Below are 19494 nucleotides of genomic sequence, written 5' to 3' on the forward strand. Positions count from 1 at the left end.
TTTTATTTAAAAATTTTTTATTTTTTTGACAGAGCAAGCATGCACTCAAACAGGGGAGGGGCAGAGAGAAGGGGAGAGAAATCCCAAGCAGGCTCCGTGCTGTCAGCACAGAGCCCGATGCGGGGCTTGTACCCACGAACTGTGAGATCATGACCTGAGCCGAAATCAAGAGTCAGACACTTAACTGACTGAGCCACCCAGGCGCCCTGTAGGTACCCTGTTTTTAATTTAAAATGCAAAGGATTAGAATTATTTGTATTTTTGTGTGTGTATGTATTTTGATTTTGTTTTCCATCTCTTTATTGTGCAAGATTCCAATCCTGCAGTAAAGTCATGATAATTGTGTAACACTCCTTGTGTCGGCTGGATGCAACTTTGCCCCACGCCAGCCCACAGCCTCACCCCATCCCTCCTGCAGGGGAATGGGCTGGCTGTAAGGGCGGTTCGAGAACAGAGCCTGGCTCAGGGAAGGGGTGAGGGTGTTGCTTCACCCAGCACTTGGTAACAAATGAGGTTCCTCTTTTGGTGGTACCCAAATGACTCTGCATCGGATGGCTCCCCATGAAAGGCAGAGAGCAGATCGGTTCGCCCCTGAGCTCATCTCGCGGGGCAGATTTCCAACTGCCTTCCACACCTCTGACAGACCACACTGCGGGACAACCCGCTTCTCGCCTGCTGAGGTCTCGATCACCAGTGCCACAGTGCCTCCCCTACAGTGCCCCGTGGTGGGCGGTTAGTCCTAAGGCCCACCCGTCCACCTGTAACCAAAGCCTGGAAGGGGATGGGGATCTCAGGAGACCCGGAGGGTGGGCAATGGCTTCAGCGCCTTCTCCACGTGCTCTTGCCTTTTCCCTCGGTGCTCCCGCAGGTTAAGCACACTTGAGGAAGGACAGCTTCTTTGGCTTCCAAGATTGAGCCGGGATCCAGGCTGCTGCAGCCTCTGCTAGCCAGGAGGCCGTGCTCTTATTACAAGCTGATAGACCTACCGAAGTGGAAGCCAACTCTGCTAGTGTGCAAACTTCCCCTCTGGGGAAGGGCTCGGGGGGTTGCTCTGCGCTCGTTTACCCAGGGGAATAGGCCCCTCCCAGAGGAGGCACAGGACAGGAGGTGAGGGGTCAAGGCTGTGCAACCCTCCTGGACGATGAAGCAACACTTGTTGCAAACGGTAGAGAGTTCTGGTCAGGAAGGGAGCCAGGCGAAACGCATGATCACCAGGGGCCTCTGCCATGCTGGGCGTCGCACACAGAAGGGGTGGTCCCCCAACCACGCCCGGCCCGCTCAGGCCTGTCCGCTTTAATCAGGATGGGCCAGGTTCTGCAGCATCAACAAACACCCCCGTAGCTCAGAGGCTTCGGAGGACGGCAATTTCTCTCTGGCTCATACCACTTGCATCATGGTTCGGGGGTGGTGGGGGGTGAGTGTGGAGAGTGTCCTTGTCATCACTATCGGCCCCAGGGACCCAGATGACAGAGCAGCACCCCGTCACCGGTCAGTAAGCCACAGGGAAGAGAGAGGGCGCTTGGGAACTCCGCACACGGCCTGGAAGACACACACCTCTTTCGCTCCCATCTCCTTGGCCCAAACCAGGCACATGGCTTCACTCACCCACGAGGGCCAGAGGCGCAATCCTGCCACCTGCCCCACTGTTTCGGTAACCTGCACGTGGGAACGGGAGCTCCGAGATTAACGGCAGTGACAGTTCCACCAGCACTAAGTTATAGTTATCAAGGACTTGCTCCATTGCGGGCGCTGCTCCAAGTGCTTTCTGTGTGAACGCGTGCAACCCTCACCACCGCCTTATGTCCAACCCTCACCTGCACCTCACGGGAGGGACGCTGGGCAAAGAGCTCCCACCTCTGCGCTTTGTGAGCCCAGATCTGTATCGTTCTTTCCACACACCAAAGGGACAGAAGAGAGGCTCTGGGGGCCACAGCCCGGGGCTCCAGCCACTGGACACCCTTCTCCGTATCCCCCTTGGAGTAACCCTTGTCAACCCTTCTGCGCACCTGGAACAGCGCCATCTCGAGGAGAATGAAGCCTCTGTGCTCCGAGACCCCCAACGCGGGTAATGAATCAACTTTTCTCCTGTGCGTGGCAAAGGGTCCTAGTGCGAAAGCGGCCTCTAGGGTCATTTTCTGGGTCCTGTTCAGATGAGGACACCAGGCTAAGCAAGGCCACCTCAGGGAAAGGATCTAATCGTCCCCCATGCTGTGTCTAGCTGCTCAAAGACAAGGGCAGGGTTCTGTCAGCTCCGCACCGGCCAGGTTTTGTTCTTTCAGAGAAGCCATCTTGCTAAGGAGAAGAGCGAACCCTCAGGAGGGGCTGTGTGGGCCACGTACCCAGCCCACAGCAGCCAAGGCCACGGTGCTCAGCACCCTGTTCTCTGCTCAGAGCCCTGCCTTCTCAGTGTGAGCTCCATGGACCAAGTTAGACAGGCCAAGGGGCACACCCAGGAGCTCAATCATTTTTACTGACAAGACAATGTAGGATTGAAAAGCACAAGATACAAAAGACGCAAATCCCCTGGAATGTCAACCCAGAACACAGGCATTTTCATGAGGGTGAGGGGGGGAGGGAGATGATGGCTGGGGACACTGCCCTGCGGGGGCAAAACCTCATTCTTGGGGGGGGGGGGGAGGTGGAAAAGATGTTGTTTTTATATACAAAGCATATGTACACAGCACACAGACTTATATCTGGTATTAACATTTATGGGAGGGTAAGGAGAATCGGGGGGAGGGGGGAAGTTCTAAGAAAGTTTTGGGGGAAGGTGACAAGGTTAAGCCAGTCTCCGAACAGAGTAACTATTTTTGTCTTTTATCCCCAAACGTTTTACATTGTTGCAGTTACAGAACGTTATTTTACATTGTTTTTACCTATATACACAGTTTCCATATTCCTATCCTTCACTCACTACTGAACAAAGGTGGATTGAGCGCCCGTGGGGTGCAGGCCCTGGCATCCAGTCTTCCGGGCTCCCTCATGAAACGGCCCAGCGTCTGTGTGGTTGTCACATGTAACTTTTGGTGTCTGTGAAATGCAGAACAACTATGACTTAGGAAGTCATTCATCCACAGTTCTAAAATTTCTATCAAACAAATCACATCTCTGCTTATGTTGAATTACTGGTATTCTCTTGAGATACAATCTTGGGAGAAGAATTCTAGATGTTTGATGTCACAAAGTCCTAAAAGTTCTGTCTGCCGTGCTTAAACCACCCCTGCAACAAGGCGACTTCTTTCAGCTAAGTGGGGGGGTGGGGGTGGGGGGGTGGTGTAGACACCTCCAAATTCATCAGGGCAGGGCGGACAGAAGCTACCACTCAGCTTCTTCTGCCATATCCTGTCCCCCCTCAGCTCGGTGGGGCCGCCTGGACCATCTCTGGCCCCCGAAGCCGGGAGTCTGCAGGTCTGGCTGTTGGCTCCAGCTGGGATCAGGGCCAGTGTAATGGATACCACTGCTCTAATCAGAGAGGGGACAGAGAACTCGGCACTCAGGCTCACCCATCTGTTGAAATAACTGGTTTCCTTTCACTTATCCAGAGTGACACAGGGAGAAACAAAGGGGGCAGAGAGAACAGTCCCCTCCAAAGCAAACATTGCATCATGACCCCGGGCTCCTCCCTCTTCAGAAGGATTAGCCTGGCCCTCAGCAAACAGAGCGGGGGCTGGGGACCCAGAGGGAGGCAGTCTCTTTTCCTGTCTGGTCCCTTGAAAGGTTCAGAGTCCCACAGATGGAGCCGCTCAAAGCACTCTGGCCTAGATATCACTTTCAACGAGCCACCTGGAGTCTTGGCGGCAAATGGAGAAGAATACAACAGGAAAATAAAAAAACACCAAGAGTAAAGCGCTAGCCATTTCCCGGTGTGGGTCCTTCTCCCTGTTCATTCTTCTCCAGGCTGTCAGTGCCGCTGTGCAACTGCAATCTGAGTGCCGTTCAATTCCCAAGGCCCAGGATGCAGCTCTGTCTTCTCCGCGGAGCCGGAGAGCGATTCGGAGTATCTTTCAAACTGACAGCTGCAGGTGCCCTCGGCCCGGCATTTCCACTCCAAGGAACCTCACCTTCAGTCCTACTTGCACATGGGCCTTTGGCTGCAAGCAAAAGGCTGGAAGCAACTCAATATTCATAAATAAGAGCCCTAGTCAAATACACCTTGGTTCATTCATTGAGTGGAACACTGTGCAACCCAATATATACACATATATATTTTTTTAGAAAAATTTTTTATTATTTTTTCAATGTTTATTTTAGAGAGAGAGAGAGAGAGAGAGAGAGAAAGAGAGACAGAGCATGAGTGGGGGAGGAGCAGAGAGAGAGGGAGACACAGAATCAGAAGCAGGCTCCAGGCTCTGAGCTGTCAGCACAGAGCCCGATGTGGGGCTCGAACTCACAAACTGTGAGACCATGACCTGAGCCAAAGTCAGACACTCAACTGACTGAGCCACCCAGGCGCCCCCAAATACATATATACATACATACATACATATATATATATATATATATATATATATTTACATAACAAACCAGACTGCCTATGCTCACACACACAGAGACATGCTATACACACACCCGTGTATACGTGCAAGGACTATCTCCGGCAGGCTGTGTAAGAAACATTAGTGCGCTGGGGAGAACAGTGGAAACCCCGTACCCCTCTGAACCTGCTGAATTCCATGCCAGATACAGTATCACTTTTTCAAAACCCTGTCATGTGTGAGCCTTTGTGCTGGGTGCTTTAAATGCATCCTTTTACTTAATCCTTAAGACACATCTTCAAGGTCCCAATTGTAAAGATGGGCAAACAGGCTCACAGAAGATAAAAACAAAAAATGCACACACATCTTTAGTATTCAAACCTGTTTTGCTCCCAAGTCCCTGCTCAAATGGCACAATGGGGGCTATTTACGAAGACAAAGAACCTTCCTGGCTACAGATACTGGGTACATACAGCAGAATGGAAGAGCATATTTTAAATGAAAACCCCTGATTTCTCAAGCACCCCTGCTGCACTTAGCAGACCTGCATCCTCCCTCCCGGGCTTCAGGAAAGGAGGAAGCGTATGGGCTTAGTAAAGCCAGAAGACTGCCAGCTGCAGAGGACAGTGGATGAGCTGGGGACACACCAGGTCTGTGTCACAGGCTTTCTCTCAGGCACCTGCCTTCCCCCTTGCCTGGAGAACAGCCACATAGGTCTGGGGCCTCCCCTCTAGCTGGCACTGCCACGACTGTGCTGTAAGACCTGTGCCTGGTATTCAAATGCTCTGGGCTTTTGTTTCCACATTTGTAAAATGGGGATGAAAATAATCACACAACCTCAGGATCGCTGAGGGGGCTAAAGGCTGAGAGCCTTTAGTACTGAGAGCTGGGCTCATGGCCTGGTACTCAGCTCCCGGTTTACAGGTGCATGGGGCAGCACAGTGCTTTCAAACAGTTTGGTCTCAGGATCTTTCTACAAGTTAAACATGACTGAGGACCCTAAGGGGCTTTTCTTTATGTGGTTTTGCCTATTGATAGTTATCAAAATTAAATTTTAAATGTTTTAAAATTAAAACTGGGAAAAAACTTAAAATGTGTATTAGTTAACAACAGGGGCACCTGAGTGGCTCGGTCAGTTCGACGTCTGACTTTGGCTCAGGTCATGATCTCCTAGTTCATGAGTTCAAGTCCCGCATCGGGCTCTGTGCTGACAGCTCGGAGCCTGGAACCTGCTTCACGTTCTGTGTCTCCCTCTCTCTGCTCCTCCCGCACTCACGCTCTGTCTCTCCCCCTCTCAAAAATAAACATTAAAAAAAATTAGAAAAAAACAATAAACCACTATATGTTAACATAAATAACAACTGTGTTTCATAAATCTATTTTCAAAAAAAAACTTAAAAAAAATTTTTTTTAAATTGAGAATACTGACTGGATCCCCATATCTGCTTCTGCATTGTTTGCTGTGAAACGTTTCCATTGAAGAATGTGCAGAGAACCCAGCCTCACGGGGACAGGTTGTTAGAAGAGGGAGACTGCAAGAGCCTTTTCAGATAATTTAGGATATTCTTCTTGGATACCACACCAAGACCTGACAAGTGGTAGTTTCCTAGAGATTCACTGCGGTGTGTGCGGTGTGGAACCTGAGCCTGAGTCAGTGAACTTTTGTACTCTGACATTCCGACCTCCTGGTCTACCCTACACTTTGAATGGACTGTTCCACATTGTTCGGTAATACCGTGCAATGGTCACTGGGAAAACATCAGCTCACTAAGCTATGTGCTCTGAATCAGTGGAAAAGGCAAGTAACACTTTGGCATTGCCATGGAAACAGTTTTGACCTTGTGGACCCAAAAAGAGACTCCGGGATCCTCCCGACCACACTTTTAGAACACCGGGTTAGCAGAATTCCCTTACCCTCCACATTAGCCATGCTTTTTGGGAAGAACTCAGAGGAAAATTTCTGTGGAGAGCAGGGGGTGACTGACAGCTGAATCGCCTGCCCCTGCTGGTCTTGGTCCCCTGCCTGCTTGCACGGAGGAGCAGTCACATGGGCCAGTGCCCTCTAACCCACGGCTGGCTGGCCTCCCCACCTGCCCTGCTCCTCCCTTCACTACCAGCCACTTTCTTACCACAGAACCCCCTCCTTTCCCCCCAAAATAACAGATTTGGGCACCTTGTACTGGGCAGGGCCTCAGATAGCAAAGTACAGGGGCCACGCATGGGCTGCTGCCCTTGGGCTTTGCAGCTGATAGTTCTTGGTCTCCTGAAATTACATATGTGTGTATATTTATAGCCAAATGCACGGGTGCCCAGAAATCACGACTCACTCATATACATTTTTAGCACATCGTTTGGCCACCAAGTTCTATTAAATCTTCCTTCCCGGTCCATTGTGTCACTGGTTCTATGCTGGAGATAAGGTGAGGCCTTCACCTCTGCAGGCTGGGCTACCAGAGGCCCCGGCCTCTCCCACGCCCAGCAATCTGAGGCCAAATGCTTTGCTCCTGACCACCAATCTCTCCTGCTCAAAAACCTTCAGTGAGGGTTGGACATCCAAGCCTTGGCCAGCCTGTCTCCCACTCCAGCTTCGTCGCCCACCCCAGCCCCTCTCCCTGCCTCATGCAGATACAGGCTGGCCTTTCCAGCTCTCCTGCCAAGTCTCAACTCCTCCATGAAACCTCATGTCACTGTCACGCCTTTCTCTGGCTGATATGTAGGGGGATTGCATATACATGATGCTCAAAAAATTCACGGGACAGGTAATCTGAGTACCCACTATGTGCAGGGCCCTGTACTATGTACCAGGGATGTGGCCATGGTAAATACACATTTTTGTCTTCTTTCCTGCAGCTGACATTCTGATACCCGTGGACCCTTTCCTACAGCATTGTGATGTTTCTTGTCCGGCACTCTTACTCCTTCAGGTCATTGTGTGTTGTGCCCTTATTTTAATTTCCAGCTCCTCCAGGACAGTATTCTGTGTCATCTCTGCTGCCTAGAATGTATGTGATGCTCAATAAATACTGCTCAACGGAAAGTGGATAAGCCACAATACCCACTGAATAAGAATCAGAAAGGTCCAGACATCTGTCAAACCCAGGTGAGATATTCCTGATGTCTGTTGTATTAACTTGCAGTATGGTTGACAGCTTTCATGTTTAAATATCTTAAGTGCTACATGGGAAAGCGCTCTGCCCTGCCCTCAACCCTGCCCTGGATGGTGTCTCATAAATTGTAGGAATCAAACTGGAGAGGCCAATGAGGTGGCTAGGCTGGCTCTAAGCCTCTGGTTGCAAAGCCCAGTACTGCTGTCTGTACCCCAGATATTTATATCCCATGATCTTCGGCTTTCCATCTGGAAAATGGGGGTGAAAGGAACTGTCCCTCTGTGAACGTACTATCCTGGGATTAAAGGAGAGAATCCATCTGTCTCTGTCTCTCAAAAATGAATAAACGTTTAAAAGAAAAAAGGGGGGTGGGGTGGGGAATGCCTGGGTGGCTCAGTTGGTTAAGCGTCCGACTTTGGCTCAGGTCACGATCTTGCAGTCTGTGGGTTCCAGCCCCGCGTCGGGCTCTGTGCTGACAGCTCGGAGCCTGGAGCCTGCTTCGGATTCTGTGTCTCCCTCTCTCTCTCTGCCCCTCCCCCGCTCACACTCTGTCATTCTCTCTCTTTCTTGCTCTCGAAAAACCATTGGATTTTTTTTTTTTTTTTTAAAGGAGAGAATCCAGGTAAAGAGCTTAGCACAACAGGGCACACAACATTTACTCAGCTCATGAGAACTGCTATTCTTAATACTGTCCGTGTGGCCCCTGGTGGCATGAGCCCTGTGGCAAAGACGGCTGGCCCCCTGATCTCCACCCCTGGCTTTCCTCCTGCAACCTACATGGCATGCGTGCCACTGTCACCCATGTGGCAGAGGAATCTGTAGGTATAATTAATGATGTTACTAACTAATCAGGTGACCTAGAAACAGAGAGCTTATCGGGGTGGGCCTGACCTAATCACAGGAGCCCTTTACAGCAGAGTTTTCTCCAGGTGATCACAGACCTGGATGCCAGAGATTTGAAGCAGGAAAGGATCTGATGCCCCACTTCGGGTTTGGAGATGGAGGGGACCATGTGGCACAAAACGTGGCAGCCTCTAGGAGCCAAGATCAGCATCCAGCCAACAGCCAGAGAGGACAGGGGACGTTAGTCCTACAACCAACCACCAGGAACTCGATTGTGCCAAAAACCTGAATGGCCAGGAAGTAGATTCTACCCCGGGGCCTCAGGGTAAGAGCTCAATACCTTGACCTTGGACTTATGGTCCAAGACTCTAAGCAGAGAACCCAGTCCAGCCAGCTTAGGCTTTTCTGCCCTACAAAGCTATGAGCTAATAAATAAGTACAGCCTAAGCCACTAAGTTTGTGGTGATCTGTTATGCAGCAAGAGAACCTCATATAAGGCCAGCTTGGCCTTTAGCCATAATGCGCATAGAGGAAAAGCATACCAGGTGCTTGTCCAAAGGGTTTGGGGACCACTCGCACCTTCTGTCTCCTTAATTGCTGCCATATGTGATGCTTCAGAGTCAGGACTGTCTTACTCATTTCCACCCCTCGCACTTAGCAGTGCGGGAATCGTGTAGCAGGCTGTCAATTTCACTGAACAAAACTTCAACTTCTAGGGCAGTCAGGAAGAGAATGGCTTAGCTGGTTAGCTTCAGTCCCACGGCCAGCCAATTATAAGGTGATGGGGTGCAATTATCTGGGCAAAACACAGCAAAGGCCTCTTTTTTGCCAAGAGAAGTCCAGACCCTGCAAAGAGTTCAGAGGAAGCCACTCCCGGCAACTAGGGGAGGTATGTGTCCACGTGCAAAGTGTCTTGCTTTACACACCAACCGACCATGCCGTGGTTCCTGCCTCAGCCTGCGGCAGCCTCCCAGGGCTCAGCTGGCCAACCAAACCCTGACATTTTGCTTGTAATTGTACCTTCCAGTAAAAAGTCCTAGTTGCAGTGGTAAAAATAGCAACTACAACTTCCTGCAGCACCGATATACCAGTCCATCTCGGTGCTGGAAAGGAAACCTGGGGTCTGAGCTCACTCCAGCTCCATGAAACGCCCACAAGCTGGGCTCAGGATGGCAGTGGGTGGGACCCAGCAAGGGCAGCCCACTGGTGCCCCTGACCCTGTGAACCACCCTCAGATCGGCTCCCGAGATGCTCCCCTCACTCCCTTCTTGAAAAAACCCAACCCTCAGAATCAGAGGATATCTGAGAAAGGTAAAAAGTTGCCAGCAGCCAGGCTTCCCACCCTCTTCTCCTCCTACTCACTAGCTGCCAAGGTACAAAGAGGGGAGGCCCTCCACCAAAGCCCTTTGGGGATTCCAAGGTGCCCTTGTTCACCTGCTCTTTATTACCCTCCCCCATGTGTGTCTACCTTCCTGTCTGTGGCCCACTGTCCCCTGCAGCTGTCTTAACCAGGTCGAGATGGTGGGGATAACAGAAGCCTCCACCAGGACTTACGTCTGAGTCATCCCCAGGCGGCAGGGCTCAGCCCAGCCTGGATGCTGTCCCCCAAGAAGTGGAGGTGAGCTGTTAGAGCCGACTTAGGGCATGACAGGAGAGCCTGGCTAAAATGCCACCAGGCACCAGAATCCCAGCAGTCAGGTTGCCTGCCCCCTGAGGGCCCAATGCCACCCAGGAACCACATGGGTGAGGTTCTCCCTGGCCCCAGATTCCTCCTTTCCTCATCTACCAATCTCCAGAGCTTCCCATCCTTCTGTCTCTGAATCAAGTGCAAGGGCCCTTTTGTCAGTCTTTTACTTGTTTTAAAGCCTCCTGTTACAGGAAAACTGACCAAGACCCCCAAAGTAATAGAATCAATAAAGTTCTAAGGGCCCCAGCCTTCGGTCTCCACCAACAGGTAAACACGGGGCTCAGCCTGTGGTGACCAATGTCCCTTTCTGAGTCTTTTTATGGACAGGCTAGAGAACTTTCTCTACCTTCCTGGCTCATTTCTCCATTCCTGCAGGTGAGACAGGGAGGAACACACCTAGTCAGCTACTCTGACTTCTCTCTCAGGCCACGTGGTGGATGCCAGGCAGGTGTCCCACCTAAAGCCACCCCAGCCCTTCCTCTAGACACACTGGCTGTTTAGAAACACTCAGATTCACTCACACGTTCTAGGCTTCAGATATCTCGCTCTCACTGCTAAACCCCATGATGTTTGTAGAACTTTTCAGCATAAAATGAACTTTCAGGAATGTTTTCCCAAGCGCAATGCACAGCAGCCTGGCTGGGGCGGGGCGGGGATTAAAAGGGCCTCATTTCACAGATGAAGCTTCGCTGGAGGTCAGGAGACCAGGCACAGGCAGAGCCAGCAATCACTAAACCTTGATATTCTGGAAAAACAAAGATGGATGAAAACAAAAAGAGAAAGCCTGGATAAACTGGATCACTTTTGTTTTGTTTGCTTGTTTTAAAGGAATAATGACATCATTCCCTCCCCCATCACATGAGCTAAAAGTGAAAACGTGGATAATATCAAGTATGGGTGAGGACGTGGGCAACCGGGCTCCCAAACACTATCAGTGGGTGAGTGATGTGCCTAAGTCTTCGGGAAAGGCATTCGGCTTTGACGACGAAAATTAAAAATCAGAAACATGCACGATCAAGGACGCACAAGACTTCATGGACTGTATGAAGGGAAAAAGAAAAAATATCAGACATGACCTAACATCTCCCGGGGGACAGGGTAAGATGAAAGATTGTGTGGCTGTGCCATGTGGAGGGGTGCCACTACACACAGAGTGACATAAACACAAAATCTGTACAGGAAAAGGGGGACCAGTACGGTATGCACCAAACCACCGATGGATACCAAGGACGAGGTGGACCTCCACACCAGGCTGCATTTTTTTCCTACGGGGTTATTCATTTATAAAGGAAATCTACTGATGTATTACCGAAATGAAAGAAAACAAACAACTTTACATGTTTTCTGTAGCCTCCGTAGGGATCAGAAGATTCCAGAATGTGATGGCTGTCGCCCATCTCTGGCTGCATCCCCCTCCGCGGCCCACGATGTTTCCGGCCTACACACTCACCTGCTCCCTGGCTGGCAGGCCCTTCCGCAGACCTTCCCATGGGCACCTCGGTCCAGTCTTGCAGGTCTTGGCTCAAATGTCACCAGCCCAGAGAGGCCTTCTCTAGGCCCCCTTGAGCTCCCACCTTGACCTTTTCCTCCCCACCCACCTCCAGCAGCCCTAATGGCAGCTGTATTTATTTTGTCCACGTGGTGTCTGCCTCCCTCGGTTGAGTAAGGCCTCCAGGATGGTGGGGACCTTGCCCTGTTTTCTGCTGCATCCCAGAGCATGGTAGAGAACAGGTGGCAAAAAATACTCACTGGATACACTGGGAATGGGGATGCTAAAAATAGTCTACTTCCTCACCTCTCAGTGGGGAAACTGAGGCAGGCTCTTGCCATGCCACTCACACCCTAGCAGTGTGCTACAACCACCTGACTACGTGTCTGCCTCACATGCCAGGGGCCGAACTTGCTAGAAGGGATCCTCTGAACTCCACTTCTTTTTCCCAGTTTCTAGTTCAGGATGAGCCATTCAGAAAGTGCTAAACAACTACGTGTTGCATGAACGCAGCTGTACAGGTTTCTCCTTTGCATTTTCACAGCTGTGAACAACAGAGGCATTCACAGGTTAAGGGACTTGCTGCCCAAGGTCTCACAAGCCCCACTAGGATGCGGCAGAACTTGAACTCTGGATGCTGGATGTAACTGCTACAGCTTTCTAGAAAAAGAACTCCTGCGTCTCTTGGCCCTCACTCCTGCCCAGACAAATCTGGCCTGGCCAACTGCAAACCTGGCAGGCAGCACATCCTGGAATTGAGTGAGCAAAGCTCCTCTTAATTAGGAAATTAATTCCATTCACCCTAGATTGATCTGTGGTCAGCCTCTCCTTGGGGGCCCAACGGGAACAGGTAGATAATAAGCAAGGCTTTTTGTTTCCATCCTATGCCTGCATCCTACCCTGATGGATCGGCTGATGGTCCAAGGTTTCTTCTTGGCACATAGAGGTGGGTGGGAAGTGACACCCCAGGCTAATGTGGTCCTCCCTCTGGCAAGAGACAGTTCTCCCACGGCCCTGCTCAGCCCCTGCCTTCTTGCAGGAGGAGCTATCCCACAGGTCTTGCAGGCACCTCCTGGGCGAAGCCTGGTGTGTCGGGCGCCTCAGATCCTCCTGCACCCCTGGGCTCCCTCCTGATCCCTCCTGATCTCGGGAGATCTGTGCCTATCTTTCTTCTTCAAAATGGCCCTGGGGACACCTGCAGGCTAGGTCCTACCCCATCCATTTCAGGATTTGGGGGGTGGGGTAGGTGTCAGTCTAAGTGCTCCCACACCTGCCGCCTGGCTCCCCGCCTGGGACCAGCCAGAGCAACCTTGAGAAGTAAGTCACCCACGTGCCACCTTCCTTTGGGCCCAGCTTGGTTCTTCTTTGGCCCAGTCCTCTGGCTTCACCAGTCCCTCATCTGTGGGCACCAGTGCCTGTAGGCCCTTCACACCTGGGCCCTGGGCTCCTAGCCAGTGGGCAGAGGCAGGGAGCCCAGGGAGGCCTGAGAAACTGGGAGAGTCAGACTTGGTTTCTACTCACCAAGAAAGGAAAGAACACTGGGAGCTTGCCTACTGTATACCCTTCTCATTCTCCAGGAGGAATAATTAGGACCCAGAGAGGGAAACTGACTTACCTGGAGCCCCACAGCACACACCAGAGGCAGAGCTGGAACTAGAAGCCCAGACTCCTGACTTCTCATTTGCTCCTCAGCACCCTACTGGCTGCCTATCTCTTCCTGCCCATGAGGGCTAGGCAAATAACTCAAGCCTATAAAATTTCATGAGGCTGCAAAAACTTCTGGGAGTTTACAGCAAAACATTAAATAGAAGCACTGTACACAACAGCATCCACCCATTTTAGAGAAGAGCAAGTTGAGGCCCATAAAGGTATGGGGACCTCCATGAAATCACACAGCCAGGGAGAGGCAGAGTAGTAGGACTTCCAGACACCCCCTTAAATGGTCTTTCTGTCAACAGGCTCTAGGTGTGAAAGGTCCAACTGTGGGATGGTGAAGAGGGGGAGCTGACCCTGAGCCTTGGTCACACATTGAAATGAGGTGTGGCTCAGAGAGCCTGGTCCAGACTCCGTACACATCCCAAAGGTACAGACCACCATGGGAGAAAGAACATCTGAGTAGACTTTTATGTTTTTGCAGAAAGTACGGTGAAACTTCCCCAACTAAACTGGATTTCTCAGACCACAGAGCCAGCACTTTAAAAAAAAAAAAATTTCTTTAATGTTTATTTACTTTTGAGAGAGAGAAAGAGTGTGAGTGGGGGAGGGGCAGAGAGAGAGGGAGACACAGAATCCGAAGCAGGTTCCAGGCTCCAAGCCATCAGCACAGAGCCTGACGCAGGGCTCGAACCCACAAACCGTGAGATCATGACCTGAGCTGAAGTCAGACGCTTAACCGACTGAGCCACCCAGGAGCCCCCAGAGCCAGCACTTTTAAAAACAGGCCGGTGAGCCACACGTGCCTACCTTTTCTCATCCAAAGGGCATGGTCCGGGCTTGGAAGGAAAGGTTCGGCAGCAATAAAGCACAGAGTCTACTGGCGCCAGAGGGAGGGGATGAGGGTGGGCGGAGGTGGCCGGGGGCCCAAGAGATGGCTGATTACAGACACACAGGCAGCATCTGAACCCAAGTCTGGTTCCTGAGCCTGTGCTCTTTCCCCTGACCTGGTGTTGAGGAGTCTTAACAGGAGGCCCTCCCATCTTTGAGCTCTCTCTTGGCTCCCACCATCTCAACCCCAACAGCTGAGGGGTCTGGAGTCAGTCCTGCAAGGCGAGTGCCTGAAGGGGACAGGTCACAGCTTTAACCGCTATCCACTGGGATAGTGGCAGTGATGCTCAGGGGCCAGGTGGTCCTCCAAAGAGGCTGGCACCTTCTGTGGAACCAGGGCTGGATTCCATCACCTGGGGACAGACCCAGATTGCTAAGGGGGGAGCCCTGCTGGGATGAAGGGAGTAAAGGCTGTGGAGGCACATATGCCCCCCCACCTCCACCCCCAGCTGTCCCAACTAAGTGCTTTCTGGCTGGGAAAACGCTTCAATGGCTCTGGCTGCCTGAGGCAATTCAATTATGAAATTTACCACTTTAGATGAAAACCGGCATCTCAATCAGCCAATTCATTTGCATCTGGCCACTCTGTTTTCTCCTACCAGCTCTGTTCACCCCTCCCTGGCCAGGCCACACTGTAGGCTGGTCCAGATGGATTAGGGCTCAGGTGATGGGCAGGTCTTTGGAGCTCCTGGGGCTGCTATTCCCAGGACCCCCTGAGCAGAGAGGCTGCATCCAGAAGCCACCCATCTTCCCAGAGACTCTCAGGACTGCTGACTCCACAAGCCAAAGCACCACGGTCTCAGGTGAACCTTTCTATCACCTCACACCCACACTCTTCTAACCTCAACCTGCACCTGCCTTGAGGTTGCACGGGTGGTGGGAGAAGGCGGCCACCCAGAGCCTGGAATCTGGGCTGTGTCATGCCTTTCTCATCTTTATTTTGCCAAGGCATCATCTCCCCAGAAAGCTTTGCCATCCATGCCCCTCAGCTCCCCTTGCTGCCTTTACCACTGGGGTATTGTGCACACCTAGGTGTGTCTGTGTATCCAGGTCCCAATCCATGTGCCCACACACCCTGGTCTAGAAGCTCCCAGAATACAGGGTCAAGACCCTTCAAACAATGACTCATTCGTCAATTAACAAAAGAATGAACTAATGAATGAACAAACCACTCACAGAATAACACTCCCACCCCCGCCCCCACCCCCTGGCGCATCACAGTGGTAGATGAGAAGCCTGCTTTTACTGCAGACCACGAAGTCCCAGGCCTGGGTAATCTTCTCCTCCTTCCGGCTCTCCTCCCCCACACTGGGTGCCCAGAGGTTTGAGAGGCCATTAAGGGGCATCGGGCTGCAGAGGCTGTCTCCGATACCGGGGGTGCAGCTCGGCCACAGACCCTCTTTCTCTGCACCACAACCATAAATCCAGCTGCAGCCCGAGCCCCAGGATGAAGGTTTCTACCATTTCTCTCTACCTTCCTTTTAAGAGCCTCCCTGGAGTCACTTCCTGACAAACGGAATGACTCCAGACCAAGAGAGCTGCCAGGCCCAGAAGACTGACTCCATCAAACTCCTCAGGCACAGCTTGGGGACCTAAGGACCCCTGGTCTCAGAAGGATACCAAATCTGCCTGCAGTGGGGTGGACCTTGTGTCCTACTCCACCCCCACCCCCAGCCCCCAAATGCAATCCTTTACCAACAACCCCTAGGAAACTGAACAGCACACTGGGGGCCACAGAGCACCAGTCCTACCTACGAAGGGGGAGACTGAGGTCCAGGATCCCAAAGGGAGTGACTGCACACCGCTGTCACCACAGCCCAGTCCATGATAAGAATGGTGGGGGGGGGGGGGGTTCCCGCCTCCTCCCCCCAGTGCCACATGGCCAGAGTGAAACCAGAGGCCCAGACACACGGTGTTCTCTGCCCTGCCTCACCAGGGAGGGCCAAAGCTCAGGGAGCCTGTCTCCTGCTCAGAGGAAGTCAGCAGGACCAGAGTGCCCAGATTAAACCCGCAGGGGCCTGGAACGGCCTTTACCCCAATCCCTTTGATCAGATCTCTATAAAGATTTTTCTTTGCTCAAAGAGAGCTATAATGCACCTTGAGGACTTTGAAGCAGCAGCACCAAAAAAGTGTAAGGTGCCCCCTGGGGGCGGGGGGAGGGGTCCAATCTCTCAAAGGAAAAGCTTCCCAAGCAACTAGAGGAAGAAAAGGAGCAGTGGGGGGCGTGCCCGAATGGGGTCCTGTGCCAGGCAAGGGGACAGCCGGGCTAGCTGTCTAGAGAAGACTTGCTCTGGACCTGCGTGGGTGGCGCCACCTCGGTGGGCAGGTGGGTGGGACTTAACCACTTCTCCGCTGTTCTCCAGCTCTCTAAACCCAGAGAAGGGACCCCCGTCAGGCAGGACGTGAACGGCCGAGGGCACCGGGGGCGCCGGACCCGGTCCCGACTCGCGTGGACAACCGCCCCTGGCTCGACCCCGGGCCCTCGCTCCGCACGAGGCAGGCGGCCATCTGGCCCTCGGCGTCAAGTGCGCGGGGACTTCTCCGGGCCCGGGCGCAGAGCCCGGCCGCTCACATCCTCAAAGCCGAGCAGCCTCCTCTTTCCAGGATCGATAGTAATTTTTTAAAAAGAGAGTCTGCGGACTCAATGAATCAACCACTCCCAAGGGAAAGAGTTGTAGCTCCCGCGCGCTACATCCATTTGCAAAAACAATTCATTCCCTCGCCCGGAGCTCTCTGCAAATACCCTCGCCGGGTCCCCAGGCACGCGCCGGGCGGGAGCAGCCGCGGGGGCTGAGGAGGCGGCGGCGGACTGCGGCCACCCCTCTCTCCACCATTGTCCCCGACTCCGCCGGCCCCCGAGACCCTGCGGCGGCCCGGGAGCTCCGGGGACCCGAGCAGCGCTGGGCTGCTCCCGGGGCGTGCAGCCCCGCGGGGGCTCTCTCGGCCGGGGGGAGGGGGGGGCTCAGACGGCGAGGCGCGCAAATCCCTGCACCCTCCGGCCCCGTCGGGGGGGGAGGTGACAAGTGTCGAGCCGGCGGCCGGGTGCGCAGCCAGAACAGCCCGAGGCGGGCGCCCCCAGCCCGGCCCAGCCCCGCCACTCACCGCTCGGGGCGCAGCCGCCCGCCGCGCTCAGAGGCTCCTGGTCGCCCGCGCGAGGCTCCACAGCCCCGGCCGCCGCCGCCGCCGCCGCCGCCGCCGCCGCCGCTCCCCTCCCCCGGCTCGCCACAGCCGGAGCGCGCTGCCGCCGCGGTACAGCCCGGGCGCCGCCAACAAACTAGTTTCTCAGGCCTTCCCGCCCCACCTCCCGGCGCGAAGCCAATCAGAAGCGGCGCCTCTGTGACGGATGGGCGGCCGAACCAGTAGTTCAGTCGGTGGTGGGAGAAAGGGGTGGGCGCCCGGGCCCCGCCGGCACGGCGAGGGGGCGGGGCGGGGAGAGGAAAAGGACTTCGACCAGATTCTTAAAGGCACAGGCGCCTGCCCGCCCCCGCCGCCGAAGTTGGGGGACAAAACCCGAGGGTGTTCTAGAGCTTTCCGAAGGAGGCAACTTTATAGATTGCAAATGCCTCTTCTGCACCGGGTGTGCGGAGCCACGCTTTTCGTTGTGAAAGTGTTAGAGAAACCCTTTCATTTTGATCTGGGCTTGTTTCAAAGTTGGGGATTTTCTGCAGCCATGAAACCCCATTAGTACTTGGAATATGTACTTTTCAGGGTACTTCAGCTCTCCCTCTCGTGCCATTGCTCACTAAGTTTTTTATGTAAGCCAGTCTTCAAATATTCACATATTCATCCATTCATTAATTCCTTGCACACACGTTTACCGGACGCCTGCGCGATGTGCTAGTTTCTGAGATGATCTATAATTTCTATTTCTTAACTTCTGGTTTTGTATCTCGTTCCACCACTTCAGGTTGCTGTGTATACAATTTCTTCATCTGTAACGCGGCAGGTATAAAGTCCTAATGGGATCATTTGCGGTGTGAAAGGAGACAAACTTCTATGACAAGGTAAGTGTGCAATAAATGTGTTTTCTTTTCTCTCTTCCCCTGAAAATTGATAATAGGGTAGGTTACTTAAGGATACAAAAAACTCTGGTAAAGTTTATAAAGTCCTAAGTGTTGTAGGAGCCAATTATGGGGCGGGGAGAATTCCCAGGAAGCAGAGGTCACCGAGATGGGAGGTGCCAGGAAGGTTTATAAAGGGGGAGGGGAGCGCACAAAAGATTTGCCAGAGGGTGGGATTTTAACTCGTGGAAAGTGGAACGAAGAACCCATGCCTAGAAAGCTGTTTAGACTGGACAAAAGAGATTCCAGGCTTAAAAGGGTGTGAGATGGCAGGGGAGGCGTGTCGGGGAAGCAGCATGGTGCACAGGGGAGCGGAGGAAACCCGATCTGGGTTTGGATTCTGGTTCTACCCCCTCAGGAGCTGTGGAGGACTGGAGGCAGATTGCTCAGGCTCTCTGGGTGTCAAACTCTTACTGGCAAAAGAAGGATTCTAGAACCTATGGCAGGGTTGCTGTAAAGATTAAGTAAGAGAATGGAGGTAACAGACCTGGCACTTCGTAAGTGCTCAATATAGTTTTGTGTCTCCCTTTGGCCTAGATCTGGAGAGAGGCTTCTGGTATTTAAGAGCAGTCTTGGCCAGCAGTAAGCAGTTGGCCAAGTGTGCCGTTCAGGTGCCTTCCAGGGGGAAAAGGCCGCATCAAAATAATTGGCACATTAGAGAAATGGCACAGATCACATTTGTAGTTTTAGCGTCCTGCCAATTTTGCGGAGCTGGAGTATTTATATAATTGTTGGTTGGATGAAGCTCCACATGCAAAATTGATTCTTCGCAAGCTCATAACCATTGCTTAGTATTCCATTCAGGTTCTCTGAGAGATTATAAGTGCCAAGCATCTAAAATCTAGCTTGCGTGATCATTTCTCCCCTCTTCAACTCCACGGCTTAAATTAGCTACTGGAATATATTAAAATCAAATGCCGGCAACGGAACCAAACCAGACCAAGAACACGTGTTGAGATATTGAATTTAGATGTGCTTTGAGAGGAAAAGAGGAGATGAAGCTTGCTTTGCTCGGTCCTCACTCTAAACCCTGGGGCATAACCACCGTCATAGCCCCTACCCCTGTGCTGTAATGAACCACTTACGACCTGTTAGCCCACCCCACTGCGCAGGGAGTTCTGAGAAAGTGGGGATCACGACATCTCTGAATCCTTGCTTCCTCTTACAAGTCGTCTGCACAGTTTTGAAATCCTATGAACAAATCTCCTATCAGATTTCGCTTTTGCTACATGTGACAGAAATAACTGTGAATTTTAAAAAGGTAGAAGTTTGTTTCTTGCCCGTGCGA

The 19494-nt window shown here is 52.5% G+C and overlaps 1 protein-coding gene across 1 annotated transcript in view; it reads right to left on the bottom strand.

Moving 5' to 3' along the window:
- Positions 1 to 17322, bottom strand: part of KLHL25 (kelch like family member 25) — a 34129-nt gene extending 16807 nt beyond the window's left edge. Inside the window, exon 1 of the mRNA XM_047086826.1 lies at positions 17248 to 17322. The gene's annotated coding sequence lies outside the window, so the exon portion shown is untranslated. The remainder of the gene's footprint in view (positions 1 to 17247) is intronic.
- Positions 17323 to 19494: the final 2172 nt, after the last annotated feature.

This window comes from Lynx rufus, unplaced genomic scaffold, assembly GCF_022079265.1.
Source record: "Lynx rufus isolate CCGP_SWC_20201006 ecotype Redwood Valley unplaced genomic scaffold, mLynRuf1.p SCAF_21, whole genome shotgun sequence".
Taxonomy (NCBI): domain Eukaryota; kingdom Metazoa; phylum Chordata; class Mammalia; order Carnivora; family Felidae; genus Lynx; species Lynx rufus.